Below are 16,818 nucleotides of genomic sequence, written 5' to 3' on the forward strand. Positions count from 1 at the left end.
GAGTTTGACGAACATTTAAATTGACTTAATCTTCATAACCTCTTACTAGAGTAAATTCAAAGATATCTGTCAGTCTCAATTCACTTTAGTGTTAGAAATGTTAGCTGAGAAAGTGCCAGGAGGGGAGAAACAGTCCATAATATTCTATGTAGTTTGTTACCTCGAAATATCAATCGTTGTACATTCCCACGCTTGGTTAACTGATGAAATAACATCCGAACATCATTACGAAGGCTTGATGGTGTGATCATTCTCGATACTTCTCAAGTTTTCTCCATCGTCGTGTAATCTTGGTGAGATACAATTCCCAAATGAGTGTTGCGAGACATACTTGTTAACGTGAGAGCTGGAACCGGAAGTTAACATCCTCGAATGTAATCGGACTGAGGTATCCGAGGTTATATAAGGCGTGGGCGAGCATATGACTACGTGACTCATTCCACCGCCTTCGTTTGATTCGCAGGTCAGTGTTTAAGCCTCATAATCTTCCCCCCTTCCGTTGTTTTCACATTCAGAGTTATAGAGAATAGAGTGATTAATAGTGCATTCAATAGCAAAGTTGTTGTGTGATTCATTCCACAGCCTTCGTTTGATTTGCAGATTTTAACATCAAATCATACCACGTTGAGTACACCGCTTCCCCTCCGATCAGCGAAGTTAAGCAACGTTGGGTCTGGTTAGTACTTGAATGGGTGACCGCCTGGGAACACCAGATACTGTTGGCATCCCTACGTCAAGTGGGGTTGGTGGAGGATTAGTGCCCCTCCCTGTAAAACAATTAACTCTAAGCCCTTGGCCACCCCGTTTAGGATACATGGCGTCTGGCAATGAATGAATGAACATCAAATCAAGTCATAATCTGCCAAATGCGTCACCACACTTACATACCTCACACTTCCCCCCCCCCCCATTCATTGTGTTAGGCAAAAAATCTAAATCATTGTACCTTAACCTAAGTCGAGGAGTTTTCTCTATTATAAGTCACAAGCGAAATAATGTAATCGAAGTGTATTTTATTAGTGTAAAATGATAATATCATTCTCGGAAGTTGTGTAAATAATGAATTAGGTCATTTTGGGTCTTACCATTTATTGAATTGAGTGTTATGATTAAGTCTCATCACTGAAGTGAAAGTGTTATTGTAGGAGAGTGGTGCAGGATATATTGTTGAGTCAGTGGTCTTTATGTCGTTTTACTGTCGTCCCTCCTTGAGTCCTTCAGTGACCAGGGAGAACGACATCCACTCATAACTTGTATGGCCCTTCTGTTCCAAGTGGTACTAGATCAATGTTAACTAGGGAAGTGAGTCTGTGGATTTAAGCATTTATCTAACTTTGGGATTATTTAAAAATCAATGTTATCCCTTTAAACTCGGGTTTCCAACTACCCTTCTTTGATGGCTATGTATGGGGCGGCCCGCAAGGTGTACTAGGGGAAATTACAACTCGAGAACCTAAGCCTACCTAAATTCATGCTGACCCATTCAGTATGAAATCTGATCCTACAGTTTGGACATAAGTCGGGTAAGTCATTGGTATCTATTTCGGAGTAAAAGGGGCGTAAAACACCCCAGCTGGTTTGGGTTACACTAAAACAGGCTTGGTAACTTAATGGCAGCCAAGTTGGTAAATCAAAAGTGTTATGTTCAAGGTCAGTACAGTGACGGCTAGCCATAAAGAATGTCACGCTACCACACCTACCATCCTCCATAAATTCTAATACAACCTTGAATTGAATAAGGAAACTAGAACCGGCATAGAAATTTCACCTGATACTAAATTCCCATTACCAACTGTCACCCTTGTAATCTCAACTTTAAATTCAGTGTATATCCTGGTGATTTACACTCCAACGCTAAGCTGTGATATAAGAAATTGTTGTAAGAGGAGAGATTATAGTGAGCAAAGTTTAGTGGCATCAGAATCATTGTAATATTACTCTGGTGTCTTAACAGTTATAATTAAAATTCTAAAGCAATACACTTGGGTTAGTATTAAAAATCCCTACCAATACACTCGTGAGTTTAATTATAAATTCCTACCATTACATACTGTGTGATTTTGTTGGGATGACAAAGAGCTAGGGAGGGAGTAGTGTTTCTTGATGTATATGGTAGCTAGTTCCGGTATGAGTCAGTTCCAGTTTGCCAGCTGTTTGTTGAGCGTAGTTATTTCTTAAGGTGTACATTAATTTTTGTGCTCTTTTTCTTTATAATATTTTATTTAAGCGATTTCTTGCTAAATTATGTAATTTAAGTTCGTATGATAATTGATATAGAGTGTTAACTGTTATGTAATGTAAGATGACTGTAGCATGTTTTGATATCTCCAAGTTGGCAACTGTTGTTTTCATAGAATGTAGACGTCTCTTCAATAATACAAGCTTATATAAGGTTGGGGTAGAGACTATTTCAAGTTTAGTTGATTTTCAGTTCAGTTTGAGTGAAGTTCAGTTGGTTTTCAGTTTAGTTTGAGTGAAGTTCAGTCGGTTTTGGTTCAGTTAGAGTGTAGTGCAGTGTCAGTGAAGATTGTATATTTTTGGTACTTGTGAAAACAGAGGCAAACAGTGACGTGTTATTGACGTTTGTATATTTTCGGTGCTTGTGTGATAACAGTGAAGTGTTGTCAAGCATTAAGTGTAATAGCAGTACAGTTTGTACTAGTGAAGTTGGCAAGCCTTAAGTGTAATTATTTGGAAAATAGTGAACTTTAAGGAGCCAGTGTTTATTTTCCCCTCAGCTGATCTTGTTTACTGTACACCTAAAGGCTGACCATACGAAGAACAACTCACTGGGCAACGTCCTTCCTGTACCGAACTACAGCTGTTGGAGCCTGAGGGAGTGTGGAATGAGGACGCAACAGTAGGCTACACATCGCCATGGAATGGCAGGCATCAATAGAGACAGACTCTCCAGTGGAAATAATATGCAGGCTTGTGGTTGGTTGCCCACCCTGCTCTCTGACTGCTCCTCTTCCTCTGTTTCCTGCCGCGAGGCAGCTTTTCTGGTTTGCTGGGTATGGAAGAGGTGTTACAAATCTCCAGTGCTACTTACAAGACGTCCTTGAACATCAAGCCCCCGGAGAGCCTACATGTCTCCAAAAGCAAAGGACGTGTCCCTCCTGTAGAAGTTCCAGTAGCTCATGGTGCAGCTGTCTTTCCTTACTGTAATAATAAACATTTCCTACAATTTACGTGTCCTCAGAGGTAGGCGCTGTACGCTGTTTTTACTCTTACTTTGCCCCGATATTCGTCCTTTTGCAGCTTATTTCATGTAGCTCAGTGGCAGAAAGAGACATTACTACGGTTCTACATCCTTCCACCGCACTTCATCATAACTAACATCATATTCTAGTGCTACCTATTGTTACATCTCAGCATTCAAGATAGAGAGATGGCAATTTTTGGCTGAGACAGAGTAGAAAAACTACAGTAGAATCTTGGAATTAATCATGTCCAAGTGACCCCTCTCACTGATGATGATGATTCATTTCAGACGTAGGTTTCCCTGTTGTTGATGATCATGATGATGACAATGATGATGATAATGATGATGATGATCATTATCTGAGACATGGCTTTTCTTGATAATGATGATGATGATTTATTTCAGAAACTTTTTTTTTTCCTGTTGGTGATTTCAGAAACTTTTTTCCTGATGATGATGATGATGATTTATATCATGGGTTTCCCTGATTATCACGATTATTAATATTATCATTATTATTATTATTATTATTATTATTATTATTATTATTATCGCCTACCTAGCAAGGCAGTAATGTAATCGCCTGCATCTGTGTGTGTGTGTGTGTGTGTGTGTGTGTGTGTGTGTGTGTGTGTTTCTATATTTTATGAGCAAACTGTATCCAAACTTTCTGGGTAGTTTCCCGGGCAATATATCTTGTTTGTTAATAATTTTAGCAAAGCTATGATAATGTTCTCCGACTGCCAGATGATTTGGCAAGACAGTATACCATCTAACTTTTTCTTTTTGCTTGCCATGATTCAAGGTTTTCTATCGTACCCTCAGCGAAGAGAACGGCTTTCAAAAGGGTAGTGATTTAAAATTCTTCAAAGGCCTCTTATACTAAATGATCTTCACCAACATAATACCTCTGACTTCAGGCTTCTGAATGCTAGAATAATATTAATCTTATTAGGAGTAATCAGCGATATCCAAAGACTTTTTTTTTTTTTTTTTCGATTTTGGCGGAGCTGCGGCAATATGCCTCCGATTGCCAGAAGAAAACTGATCTTTTGTTCTTTTAGTGATGGCGGGCGATACGCATTCGTGGGCGAATGCTTTGGGTTGACTTTGGCATTTATTATTACGATGATCAATTTCAGTCACATATTTTCCTGCTGCTGCTGCTGATGAAGATGATCATGATTTTCAGACTCGTGTTTTCCGGATGATGATGATGATGATAATGATGATGATGATGATTTATCTAAGAATGGGTTTTCTTGATAAGGATTTCTTAAAAATAACACTTTTTTTTTTTCCTAATGATTTATTTCGGACACGTGTTTTCCTGCTCCTGCCGCTGCTGCTGCTGCAGCTGCTGCTGATGATGATAATTGAAATGCGTGGCTTTGACAGTACTCCCGAGGAAACTCCCGGAGAATACTATAGTATCCCCGACGATAGGGCAAACCAGGAACAACAGAGTTCGCCCACAAGTATGCCGACACCCCCACACGGACCCCACGGGGTAGCCGCCACCAGCCACCACCACTCCGGGCAACAACGACGCATGTCAGCCTGGGCCGTGCGCCCCTGTGACATACAGCCACCACGCCGCCGCCACCATAGGCGAAAGACACTACCTTCGCGTGGCGGAATCACTGAGCTAGCTAGGGGTGGAGTCAGAAGCAGTACTCCACACAGCGCCCCTCTGGTAGAGACGATCAATGGTCGCTCCCTTAGTGTTCCGGTTGAGACGATCAATGGTCGCTCCCACAGTGTCCAGGTAGAGACGATCAATGGTCGCTCCCTTAGTGCTCCGGTCGAGACGATCAATGGTCGCTCCCACAGTGTTCGGGTAGAGACTATCAATGGTCGCTCCCCCAGTGTCCAGGTAGAGACGATCTATGGTCGCTCCCAGGGCGTAGCTAGGAGAGGGACGTCTCCACAACCTGAGACTGAACTCCAGGTGTCCTGTTCCAGAACATCCCGGACAGACCTCCCTGCCTCCCCCGGTCTCTGTTCTTTACGCCTGGCCCTAGAGCAATCACACCTGTCGGGCCCCAGTGACAGTCGCTGCCGCAGTCCTCCCCTGACGGCGCCTCTGGTCGTGGGAGACCGCAGCCTGTCGCCTCTCTCGGCCCTCCCTAGGACACCCGGGCGAGACCTCGCCACGCCCCCACGACGCCGGGACCTGACCCAGAGGTTCCTGGACCTATTCGGCCCCAGTCCTACGGGCCTTGCGCCGGAGCCCAGTCCAGAAGCCACTGGGAGACCCGAACGCGAGAGGACGCCCTTGCGAGCCGCCCCGTGCCCTCTCGGCTCGCCTCGCCTTGACGGTGCCCCCAGTCCAACCGGATCACCGATGTCATGCCCTTGTTTCCTTCCATGAGAAAATACGGGTGATCCTGTAACAATAGTGAATTAAGTTAAGTGTGACTCCCTCTCTCCTAGAATAAGTATTGTGCAGTGAATTTATGTAATGTATATTGGGGTAAATCAGATCACAATGAGAAGTTAGAGGACGAGAATGTGGACTAAGATCTGAGTGAAAATACGTGCGAGTGTCGCCCCGGATCTTTATAAAGACATATCCCCATAGTTAGAAGAAAGACTGTGAGGAAGAAATATCATTAGTGTTCTATTGGCTAGCCGCGAAGTAATATTGTGAAGTAGTATTATGAGTATCCCGACTTTGTTACGCGTTATGAAGAGAGAGTCTATATATCATACTTGGAAGATGTGTAATTAATAAGCCTGTGCCTACAGAGACACGTTCCCACTCTAAATATCAAGAAAGGAAGTATTAATGATATTCCCTCCCCCTGCACGCTACCCCTAAAAACCCTCCCCATTACTCGCTCACACTCTTAAAGCCAAATTAAGAATCAGAGTTATTTCCCAAAGTACCTTCACTAACAGAAACCATATAAACTCCCCTGCTAATATCGGGCATCTTCCAATATTACCATAGCTTTCTCCTCGCCGTTTTAAGTCACTCTCCGCGCCTCCCCTATCTCCTCCTAGTGGCCCTCTCCCTCCTCCTCCACCCCCTCCGCGCTCTGCGCGCACCTGTATTTACTGCACTCCTAATACACTAGGATTGTTGTGTTGTCATTAGTATCTAGAAAGCAAGTACCCTGCGAGATACACATATCTTAGATAAGGTTTTATATTGCTCAATATTGTGTTGTAATATCTGCTGAAATGTCCTGTGTCTGACTGTGGTAATATATGTGTATGGTGTTGCCGAAAGTTTTTATGTCCTGCCTCTCTTTATTGCACTAGCTCCGGTCTCGAAAGAGGACCACGCTCCACGTTGGGTGAAATAGGAACGAGAAGTCGAGCCTAATTCTACCCAGCATTACACTGGTGGCCAGCGGTGGTTCTAGATCCGAGCGTAGAAGAGAGGTAAGCAGGAAATATTTGGAAAAATGGCAACTAAACCGCACGTTCAGTTACCCAAGTTTGACCCTGACCAGTATGACATACACACATATCTTGCAATAATTAAACCCTTACTAGATATTGGCTTTGAAAATTACCAACAAAAAATTGCAGTCACACTACCACTACTGGGTAAAGCCGCAGCAAATATTGCGCCGAAAATCGTCCCAGAACTCACCTGGCAGAACTTTACCAAGTTCGCTGTCCAAGCCATCACCCCATCATTAGGGAAAGTGGTGGCTCTATCCAAATTGGATAGTTTTGCATTTGACGGGGATTTAGATAATACCCTGTTACAGGCAAGACGCCTGGTTACTGCTGCCTACCCGGAGGCAGATGAAGAAACCCGGGATCAGCATACATTTAATACTCTGCTCAGAGTACTCCCAAGTGTTGTAAGACAACATTTCACTATCCATGATCCAACAGGAGACATGGATAGAGATATCAGTTTAATGAGGCGCCTTTTAGCCGTCCATGCCACCCCTCAACGCATCGGCGAAATAAATCAATTCCCCGTTGACCTCATCACCATCAACCCATGGGAATTTTCTCCGTGCTACCACGGATGTCCGATCCACGACATCCGTGAGCAGCTAGAAGCTGCCCAGTGCAGCCAAATGACACGAGGGCGCTTACAAACCCCCCCACCATACGCAAATTCCCCTAAGCCCCAGGGGAAGAAAAAACAAAAAGGGAAAAACAAAAAGTGCCCCCCTGCCCCCGCATCCCACCGTAATGGCGGGGGCCACCTCACCTCTCCCCCAGTCTACGACAGGGGAGAACGTTATCTTTCCTTTCCACCCCCTCTCACTATCTCTTCTGTTCTACCTTCCCCTATTCCTGCCCCTAGTTCTAACCTTCCCACCCCACACACCACTATACTCCCGCAACACAAAACCGGCCTCCCTCTTCACAGGCCTCCTAGGACCCTCTCCACATCTTCCCCTAACCTACTTCCTAAAACCACCTCCCCCCGTCTACTGCCTTCCACCTCCCACCCCGCACCACCCACCGCCATCACTTCACCACCGTTCGCTTTCCTCGCCCACAAGGTTAACTCATTCACCTTCCCTATCACACCCTCCTCCTCATTCCCGAGCATTCAAACAACCCCGCGAGACCGCATCTCCCCACCACCACCGTCTCTCCCCCTACACTTCACCCCACCTTTCCTCGGCTCCGACGGCACACACCACCTGCCACATCCCACTCCACAGCCCCTGCCAGGCCACCACGGGTTCAGCACCGCACACCATCCGCCATCGCCCCCACACCCGCACGATCCCCTAGCTTCGTACCCACCGCTCACCCCACACCACTAGCACAGAGCCCTGCTACCGCCCAGACCACTTCACCACCAAACACTGGGATGGCACCACAAGATCGCACTCCCTCCTCACCACCTACCCTCCAAGCCAACTCTCCTGCCACCTCACCACCACTACCGACCTCACAACCCCAAACCCCCCCTGCTCCCGCACCGCCTGTCACTTCCACATACGAGCCACATACGAGTGCGCTGGTTCCTCCTCGCCATCCCCCTCCACCTCCCCTACCACCTTAGCCTCTACCGCCTCCACCACCCCCTGCACCACACCTGACATCTCACCCGCCACGCCTCGCTCACCCTCACCCCTTCCCTCCGTCGCCTCACCCTTTCCACCCAAGCCCACGTGCCCCGCCCACCCCGCCACCCCCGCAGGAGAACCCACTACCACCGCCCTCTCCCCTCCACACCTACGCACGCCCACTCCGACGTTCTTACCTTCTTCCGCATCCCCAACGCGCGCGACAGCCCGCGCTAACTGACCCCGCCCACCCCGCATGCCTGCTTCCCCACCCACACCCACCCTCAGAACCACCACCACCACCCCCTCCGGCTGACTCTTATGCCCACCCACCCGATACACACACACCGTCAAGCTACATCAGGCCCAAATCCCCTCTACCTGTACTCCCCAGAGACTCAACGCCACATTACCACGACACAAAACCCAGCCTTCACCCACACTGTCCAGCATTCAGCCTCCAACCACACTGACAGCCATACCAAGCAACATGAGGATCAAGCGAGCCATATGGGCCCCTATTCTAAACAGGAACCACCGACTCCGCAGGCCACACCACCTATTAAACATCCTCCAGTTGACCACCGCCCCCTCCGCACTCTTCCTCACCTACGACCCAGCACAAGAGGAAAATTCCTACACTATCGCCTGGCAGAACACACTGCGACACCTCCAGCCCGTCTACACCACTCCCAAAACACTAGCGTTCCACCTCCAGCCACGGGGACGTGACTTTTTACAAGAACAGGGTGGTGAAATGCGTGGCTTTGACAGTACTCCCGAGGAAACTCCCGGAGAATACTATAGTATCCCCGATGATAGGGCAAACCAGGAACAACAGAGTTCGCCCACAAGTATGCCGACACCCCCACACGGACCCCACGGGGTAGCCGCCACCAGCCACCACCACTCCGGGCAACAACGACGCATGTCAGCCCGGGCCGTGCGCCCCTGTGACATACAGCCACCACGCCGCCGCCACCGAAGGCGAAAGACACTACCTTCGCATGGCGGAATCACTGAGCTAGCTAGGGGTGGAGTCAGAAACAGTACTCCAGACAGCGCCCCTCTGGTAGAGACGATCTATGGTCGCTCCCACAGTGTTTCAGTAGAGACGATCAATGGTCGCTCCCGTAGTGTTCAGGTTGAGATGATCAATGGTCGCTCCCTTAGTGTTCCAGTCGAGACGATCAATGGTCGCTCCCACAGTGTTCAGGTAGAGACGATCAATGGTCGCTCCCTTAGTGTTCCGGTCGAGACGATCAATGGTCGCTCCCACAGTGTTCAGGTAGAGACGATCAATGGTCGCTCCCTTAGTGTTCCGGTCGAGACGATCAATGGTCGCTCCCACAGTGTTCAGGTAGAGACGATCAATGGTCGCTCCCTTAGTGTTCCGGTTGAGACGATCAATGGTCGCTCCCAAAGTGTTCAGGTAGAGACGATCAATGGTCGCTCCCGTAGTGTTCAGGTTGAGATGATCAATGGTCGCTCCCTTAGTGTTCCGGTTGAGACGATCAATGGTCGCTCCCACAGTGTCCAGGTAGAGATGATCAGTGGTCGCTCCCTTAGTGTTCCGGTTGAGACAATCAATGGTCACTCCCACAGTGTCCAGGTAGAGACAATCAATGGTCGCTCCCTTAGTGTTCCGGTTGAGACGATCAGTGGTCGCTCCCACAGTGTCCAGGTAGAGACGATCAATGGTCGCTCTCTTAATGCTCCGGTCGAGACGATCAATGGTCGCTCCCACAGTGTTCGGGTAGAGACGATCAATGGTCGCTCCCCCAGTGTCCAGGTAGAGACTATCTATGGTCGCTCCCAGGGCGTAGCTAGGAGAGGGACGTCTCCACAACCGGAGACTGAACTCCAGGTGTCCTGTTCCAGAACATCCCGGACAGACCTCCCTGCCTCCCCCGGTCTCTGTTCTTTACGCCTGGCCCTAGAGCAGACACACCTGTCGTGCCCCAGTGACAGTCGCTGCCGCAGTCCTCCCCTGACGGCGCCTCTGGTTGTGGGAGGCCGCAGCCTGTCGCCTCTCTCGGCCCTCCCTAGGACACCCGGGCGAGACCTCACCACGCCCCCACGACGCCGGGACCTGACCCAGAGGTTCCTGGACCTATTCGGCCCCAGTCCTACGGGCCTTATGCCGGAGCCCAGTCCGGAAGCCACCGGGAGACCCGAACGCGAGAGGACACCCTTGCGAGCCGCCCCGTGCCCTCTCGGCTCGCCCCGCCTTGACGGTGCCCCCAGTCCAACCGGATCACTGATGTCATGCCCTTGTTTCCTTCCATGAGAAAATACGGGTGATCCTGTAACAATAGTGAATTAGGTTAAGTGTGACTCCCTCTCTCCTAGAATAAGTATTGTGCAGTGAATTTATGTAATGTATATTGGGGTAAATCAGATCACAATGAGAAGTTAGAGGACGAGAATGTGGACTAAGATCTGAGTGAAAATACGTGCGAGTGTCGCCCCGGATCTTTATAAAGACATATCCCCATAGTTAGAAGAAAGACTGTGAGGAAGAAATATCATTAGTGTTCTATTGGCTAGCCGCGAAGTAATATTGTGAAGTAGTATTACGAGTATCCCGACTTTGTTACGCGTTGTGAAGCGAGAGTCTATATATCATACTTGGAAGATGTGTAATTAATAAGCCTGTGCCTACAGAGACACGTTCCCACTCTAAATATCAAGAAAGGAAGTATTAATGATATTCCCTCCCCCTGCACGCTACCCCTAAAAACCCTCCCCATTACTCGCTTACGCTCTTAAAGCCAAATCAAGAATCAGAGTTATTTGCCAAAGTACCTTCACTAACAGAAACCATATAAACTCCCCTGCTAATATCGGGCATCTTCCAATATTACCATAGCTTTCTCCTCGCCGTTTTAAGTCACTCTCCGCGCCTCCCCTATCTCCTCCTAGTGAATCACAAACCCCCCCCCTCCTCCTCCACCCCCTCCGCGCTCTGTGCGCACCTGTTTTTACTGCACTCCTAATACACTAGGATTGTTGTGTTGTCATTAATATCTAGAAAGCAAGTACCCTGCGAGATACACATATCTTAGATAAGGTTTTATATTGCTCAATATTGTGTTGTAATATCTGCTGAAATGTCCTGTGTCTGACTGTGGTAATATATGTGTATGGTGTTGCCGAAAGTTTTTATGTCCTGCCTCTCTTTATTGCACTAGCTCCGGTCTCGAAAGAGGACCCCGTTCCACGTTGGGTGAAACAGGAACGAGAAGTCGAGCCTAATTCTACCCAGCATTACAATAATGATAATGATTTATTTCAGACATGGGTTTCCCTGATGATGATGATGATGATGATGATAATGATAATGATTTATTACAGATGCGGGCTTTCCTGGAGAGTCTTCTTACCAAGACAAACCTACTGTTGCACCCCGATAAAGTATTATATCGCGGACAACGCCTTCATCTAGCCCAGCACAGCGAGGCCAACAGTGCCCTGTCAGACCCGGGCCACCACCGCCACACTGACCTCTAAGTGTGTGTGTGTGTGTGTGTGTGTGTGTGTGTGTGTGTGTGTGTGTGAATCCATTTAATCCGATGAAGTACTTCCACCTGAATCACAAGACCCCAGGTAATAGAGAGCAACGTGAGCTTACCTTCTTCTTGTAGAATACCTTTGGAATAAATCTGCATTACACTCAAGCTATCAAACCTCCAACACGCGTTTTAATAGGCTATACTCCCAGGTCCTCTTTCCAACCACGACCACAGATCCAACTCATACTGTCAACTTTTTTAATCTCTAATGCCCATTTTTATTCTTTTACCTCCCCACGTCAACATCCTTCATTCTTGGAATATATTTTGAAATAAACTTTCATTGCACTCAATCCACTCATTTCCACAACACTCATTTTCACAAGGTACATAAGAACTTTCCTGAGTCAATCTCACTGTTACCCAAATTAGCAGCTCATCCCACCCATTCTGTCTCCGTGCCTTTTTTACCCCCGTTCAGCTGATGAGTTTATACAGGGGTTTTATTCACTCACGTGTGGCGCTCCCCACATACAGCTCTTTTCATGAGAGTGGAGTTAAAGGATTTCCATCACAACTCTCCTTCTCCTCTTACTGACTGCTTTCAACCTCTTTCTGTTCGTCACATTGTTGCATCTTTATCTATTTTCTATAGTTACATCAATGGTCACTGCTTCTCTGAACTGCCTGTTTGCATTCCTCCTTCATTACAACGAGCCTGTAGCTCCCGTCTGGCAGTTGCTGCCAGCTTTCCAGTGCAAGAGTTAACTGTTACTCCCATTCCTTCCTGGACACAACTGGTCAGCCGCAGAATTGTCTTCGTCTGTCTGTATTTCCTTATGCCTATGACAATTTGGCTGACTTCTAGTTATTGGTTGCTTCATCCTTGCATTAAAAAAAAATCTTTTGCTCGCCATGCCCACTTCCTTATCCCTCCCTCAGCTGGTTTCTTGGCTCGCCGTTGACGAATTCGCTTGTTTGATTATTCTTGACATCTGCAGGCACGTATACTGTCGTTTTTTCACCTTAACTAGGCACTGAGAGTCAACCTTTTATAACATTCCACGTCGCTCAGTGACATAACACGACAATATTATGGTTCCACATTCATTCCATGGCACTTCTTCATGGCTAGCATCATAAAGTATTTTCCCGTTAATTTACTGTCACAGTCCAGTACTGAAGATGGAGAGCTCAGTTACAGACCAAATCAATGTTAAACCCATTTCTTTCGAGAGACCATTTAGGCAAAGACAGCAATAATAATGACATAAAACAGGTTACTAATAATTATGAAAAAAAAAAATAGTAATAATGGCAAAAACTAGTAATAATTATGACAAAAACCGTACATAATTGCAAAAAATATTAATAAAACTGGCAAAAACTAGGAATAGCAATGACAAAAACAGTAATAATAATGGAAAAGATTGTAATAAGTTAAAACAGTAATAATAATTGCAAAAAACGATTAATAATTTTGGCAAAAAATTTATAACAATGGTAAAAATTGTAAATAAAGGCATAAAATAATAGCAATATCAATGGCAAAAAACAACAATAATAATAAAAAAAATGGCAAGAAATAGCAACAGTAATGGGAAAACAACAATAATAATGGGGAATATATATATATATATATATATATATATATATATATATATATATATATATATATATATATATATATACTAAAGACGTTAGCTCCTTCAGTACTTTAGCACCCTGACGTAATTTTTTCTTGCTGTACCCTCCACCAGTCAGCTTGTCTATTCAGCTCCGCCACTCCTCACCCAGTGCCCAGAGAGTGGGTGGGAAGGGGCGGGGCCATGGCTTCAGGAAGGGGACGGGGCTTTTGAGATAAGGTGCCTGGTAACGGGTATAGTATTAGACTATTTTATTCACTTTTGGAAACACCTCTCACGATTGGAGGCCTAATGGGTTCTATATTTTACCTACTTGAGTTGGTATGCCTCCCCACAAGCTAAATATGATTATCCAGTTGGATATGTTAAATTCATTCCTGCACGCAAAATTAGTGCAGAGTGTAGGCTACAAACTTGATAGGTAATATGTTAGTTATGTATCATCGTGGTAGAGAATGAATAACTGCGAGGTTCCGGTAAACCCGAAGAGACTATGTATCTATGCATCACTGTGGATATGTACCAGGTAAAGAATGTGTTGCTTACAAACCACTTATTGAACGTGTTGGGTATGTATTACTGTGAATACAAGCCAGACAGAAAAAGTGTTTGCCATGTATCACTGTCAATACGAGTACAGTATACAGTATGGTAAATCAGGGAGAGAATCTGTTAGCCATGAATAAGTGTAGATACAAACCTAGTAGAGAATATAATTTATGTATCACTCTGGATGTAAGCCTGATAAGCACTATACAAGTTACATATTACTGTGGATAAGTTCTGGCATAGAATGTAGTTATGGATCACCGTTGTTGATATTTTAATCATTCTAAATTATCGATTTTCTCTACCAAGCCTCCACTTCTTTTATCTAGCTTATTCAGCGTAATAGAAGGTAGAGAATGGATATGCCATTTAGGCGAGTAGAACTGATTATCATAGACTATAGTTTTGCTGTATAAGGCTTGCAGTTGCATTTGTCAAACAGTTTCATGGATATATATACGAAACTGCTGCTTTACAGTCAGTAAGAAAATTACAAGGTTTCTGTGCTTTACATTAGGAACTACTGTAACTACGAGTATACAGATTACCATTTCATTTATTCAGTATGTTAATAACTAAAGTTATGTATCAGCTTCGCCTGTCAAGCATTCAAGATTACCAGATACGCAGAAACCTATGGGCAAATGTCCACTATATCCAGTTCCGTTCAGACAGTAGCTGATGATGCTTCAGTTACTGATTATATAGGATCGTGCATGGTACGTAGTATTATACTTTATTTTTTTTTTTTATAAATAACAGAACGGAGGAAGGAAAAACAAATGAGTAAAAAAAAATAATCCATACACCAGATTACTGGTGTCCTCTGTTCATGAAATAACTGTAACAGTTAGACTTGAACACTTGTGGGTTGAAAATTGGAGGGAAACAACTCTGGGGAAGCGAGTTCCAGAGACATGCAGTTCGGGGAATGAAAGAATTCTGATAGGCAGAAGTTCTGCAATATGGCTGAGTGGCATTCCAGTCATGAGCGCTACCAGATGCCCGTGTAGCATGAGGGAAGGCATGGAGAGGTGGCACCATGGACGCAACTTCGTCTGAGCATTTGCCAAAAAAATATCTGTAAAATAATGCAAGGGAGGCAGCATTCCTTCTTATGTGTAGGGGAGGTAGTTTATATGTAATGGCAGGGTTGTTAATGATTCTAACAGCTTTGTTCTGAATTTTGTCTAGTTGTCTAAATGCAACCTCTCCACAACCATTCCACAAGGGTGAGCAATATTCAAGCTGAGAGCGCACATGACTCTTATAAATTATAGCTAAATGCTCATCGGCGAAGAAGTTACGGACTCTGTACAATAATCCAAGTTTCTTTGAGGCGGTTTTAGCAAGTGATCTGACATGAGAGGTCCAGCTGAGGGCACTGTTAAGTGAGACACCAAGAATTTCAATACTTTTGGAGATAGGAATACTAGTAGCATTGAAGGTAATGTACGAATCTGGCAATATCTGTCTATTAGTAAACTGTATATATTTAGTTTTACCAGGTTGTTTTGTCCCCATTCACTGATTGTAGATAGATCTTGATTTATGGAGATGGCTGTACTGAGTTGAGAGGTAGAGATATTAGACTTTGTAAATGGATGTCTGAGTGTGAATGAACTATGTAGTGTTGAGTCATCTGCATATGAGTGAATGGGATTGTGGGTAACAGATAAGAGATCCTTAATATGAACCAGAAATAGGGTTGGCACCAGAACTGATCCCTGCAGCACGCCGGCGTTAATTGAGTGGAAATTGGAATATACATCATCTACTTTTACTCTTATTTTCCTGTCACTAAGATATGAAGAAATCAAAGGAACAAAAGACATTAGTCCATAGGAAGGGAGTTTGGACAGCAGGGAACGGTCCCATACTCTGTCGAAAGCTTTGGAGATATCAAGAGCTACTGCATGAGTTTCTCCAAAAAGATCAATTGATTGATGGATGGTATGAGTTAAGAGATTGAGTATGTCAATGGTGGATCTTTCGTGGCGAAAACCATATTGTCTATCACTAATTAAGTTGTTGGATTCAAGATGTTTAACAATGTGCTTAATAATTAAAGTTTCAAATACCTTACCAAGAGAAGATGTGACACCTATTGGTCTGTAATTGGAGGGGTCAGACGAACTTCCTTTCTTCGGAACTGGGTGGATATTGGCTTCTTTCCATGAATTTGGGAATAAAGAAGTACGTATGCATAGTCTGAATAATTTAGCTAAGACAGAAGCAAGTTCAGGAGAACACTTTTTCTAAACAATTGGCGGAATTCCATCTGGGCCTGGTTCTTTGTTGGTAGGTAAATTCTCTAGGATGGATTTTACGTATCTTGTCTGTATTATAAGTGGGGAAATTTCGGGAGAATCAAGTTCCAGTACTGGGACATTCTGGCTGGTATCATCTATGGTAGAGTTTCTGGCAAAGGTACTGGCAAAGGTAACTGCTTTCCCACGTGGGTCATTTGTAATGTTGCCATCTGAAGATTTTAGTGGAGGAATGGAAGATGACTTTTTAAAGTTATTATTGAAAGAATTAAGAGTTGACCAGAATATTCTATTGTCATTAGGGTTAAGTAGTTTTGATGCTTGCTTTTGAAGAAACTTTGATTTAGATAGATTTAATACAGCTTTTGCATGATTTCTAGCAATTTTAAATTGAGAGAGTGATTCAGATGTTTTTTATTTTAAGTAACAGTTATATGCTAATGACTTTTGGGCTGTTGCTCTGGCACAATTGCCATCAAACCATTTTGGAGAGTTCGATCTTTTAGTGAACTGTTGACTTGGTATGAATTAATCCATACCAGCTAGTATTACGTCGCAAATGTGGGACTTGGTAGAATTGGGATCACTAGAGAAGAAAGACTGCCATGGAACATCAGCAAGATAATTTCTCAA

At 44.8% G+C, this 16,818-nt stretch overlaps 1 pseudogene; it reads left to right on the top strand.

Moving 5' to 3' along the window:
- Positions 1–605: 605 nt before the first annotated feature.
- On the top strand, positions 606–725 carry LOC145407634 (5S ribosomal RNA; annotated as a pseudogene).
- The last annotated feature ends 16,093 nt before the right edge of the window (positions 726–16,818 follow it).

Source organism: Coenobita brevimanus, chromosome 73 (genome assembly GCF_032717465.1).
Source record: "Coenobita brevimanus isolate Jiangsu-jjx chromosome 73, ASM3271746v2, whole genome shotgun sequence".
NCBI lineage: Eukaryota > Metazoa > Arthropoda > Malacostraca > Decapoda > Coenobitidae > Coenobita > Coenobita brevimanus.